Source organism: Octodon degus, unplaced genomic scaffold, assembly GCF_000260255.1.
Source record: "Octodon degus isolate 3935 unplaced genomic scaffold, OctDeg1.0 scaffold00298, whole genome shotgun sequence".
Classification (NCBI taxonomy): domain Eukaryota; kingdom Metazoa; phylum Chordata; class Mammalia; order Rodentia; family Octodontidae; genus Octodon; species Octodon degus.
Genome location: NW_004524874.1, coordinates 67680 through 70111, shown reverse-complemented (window position 1 = coordinate 70111; position 2432 = coordinate 67680).

Sequence of the window (2432 nt, the reverse complement as noted above, 5' to 3'; positions counted from 1 at the left end):
TGATCTATTTGATGACTTAATGGCTTTCATAAGTATTCCATTTGGTAAACATTTGAAAGCAAGGGAATTTGCTTAAAATTCAGAGTTGGGGGCCGGCAAGATAACAGTCTAAGCACCTGCTTAGGCAAGTGCAGGGTCTAGGGTTTGATACCCAGCACCACAGGCCCCCCCCCCCCTCTGGCCACTGAGACTGGATGTGGTGGTGCATGCTTGTAATCTCAGTGCTAGGAAGGCTGAAAATAAGATGATGAGTCCAAGCTGAGCAGTAAGATGAAACCCTGTACCCACTGTGGGAACACAGTAAACTCAAGACTCAATGCTTAAAAGTTTTTAGAACTAATGTTAACCCACAGCCATTAAAAGCAAAAGTTATAGGATCAGAACACCAAAGCCTTTTGTGCCAAAACTGTTAAAGATGTAGACAGGATGGGTGTTGGATAGTGCCAACTACTGAAAATAAGTTGTAAATGAATGTAGTGAACCTGAGGCGCTCTGCTTAATTTCATGTAAGATTTTACAAGTATTTTGTTTCCTTAGCTGTAAAGCATGGAATTAATTTTACTACCAAGTTTTCCACTCTTTCAGATGAGGATGGATTAGCCCTTAGTCTAAAATTCACTTGCTTACAGGTACTTATTGTCATTAAATTTTTTTTTTTCTTTTTTGTGGAACCGGGGATTGAACTCAGGTCCTTACGCTTGCCAGGGAAGCACATATTCCACTGAGCCATCTCCCCGGCCCATGTCCCTAGCATTTTCTGTTAGCCTTTACTTAAAATTAGTGCTTAGCAGGATCTCTCTGTCAGTGAGCTACATCTTCAACCCCTCCTCACCTTTACATGTGGGCATGCGCACGCGCGCGTGCGCACACACACACACGAGCATGGAAGTCTAAATAGGTGAAAATTGGCTTAGCATGTCACCTTAGGTGAGTTACTTCATTACACTCCAGGTTCTTCTATGTGACACATATATAATTAGTCATGGAGGTCAACGTGTGGAATACAATTTACTCAGTATTTTTGTAAAACCATGAAAAGGATCTATTTTACATCACATTTGCATCATCCTATGACACAGGTCTTCTAGATGATATTTAATAGTTTTCAATAAAATTAAGTCTTGAAAAAAAGCCTGGAGAAAAACTATGAAAGAAACATGTGATGTACTGTGCTCCTTAGTATTTTAAAAGTGGTTTTAATAGCTGTCTTAGAAGTATATTTGCATTAAAGTCTTTACACCTACAGTAAGAGTCCCTTTATAGTTAATTATGTGCATATCATCATACTCTGAATATTCTTTAAAATGCCTTTGAACAATTCTAGCACTGAATATGGTTACTTCCACCCCTTTTACACTAAAAACCCTTGTGTTCTACATGAATAAGTTAAATACAGTGATTTAAGAAAGTTTAGATGGCTGTATAATTTATCTTGAGAGCTACTCATACTACTGGGATCAACGATAGTGATTTTACCTCATATGTTTCTGATAGGTCCTCTGGTTAAGGTTCTTTACAGTATGTTAGGCTGAAGGTTGTTTGCATTCAAGTTTGCTAGTGTACATTTAGTAGCACAGTAATATTTTGGTATAGAGAGAATTCCAGTTCTGCCAATAGTATTTAAGCTTGGTCATAATAAAATGGAGGTTGTTTTAAAAAATTCATAAAATACTTGAATATAAAGTACTTCAAACTTCCATATGTGTGTGTGTGTGTGTGTGTGTGTGTGTGTGTGTGTGTGTGTGTTTTTGTTTTGTTTTTTAAAATCTTTCATTCATTTGGTACCTTGCTACTCAGGTCAGAATCGTAGTGATCCTCCTGTGTCAGCCTCCCCAGCGCTGGGATTATAGGAATGCACCACCAAAGCTGGTTTCAGACTGGCATGGCATGCAGTATTGGGGATTGAACCCAAGTCCTTGCTCTTGCCAGTCAGGCGCTTAAACCATCAACTTATCTCCCCAGTCCTATTTTTGTATTTTTTGATTTAGCAAAGTAGAATGGTGAACCTGCACAACTTAAGTCAGTGTGGATAAACTGACTTTTGTATACTAGGTTCCAAGAAGCTGCTGGGCAAGTTGCATCTGAGGAACTTTTCTTCCCAAAGAAAAAATTCTGCACTTAAATTCTGTGCTGATTCCATCATAGTTACCATATATTTTAGTTAAGAATTTATCTGTCTCAGACTAGGGGGCTCCTTAAGGACAAGGATTTTGCTTTGAAGAGTACAAAGATACTATATTACTTGCTAAGTGAATAAAATGAATTAGTGTTTCCATTTAAATGGTATATATATGTTATTGAATATTAATCTCCAAATAACCTGTATTTTAAAATGCTCAAATTTAGGGGCCGGGGAGATAGCTCAGTAGAATAAGCACTTGCCTGGAAAGCTCAAGGGCCTGAGTTCAATCCCCGGTTCTGAAAAAAAAAAA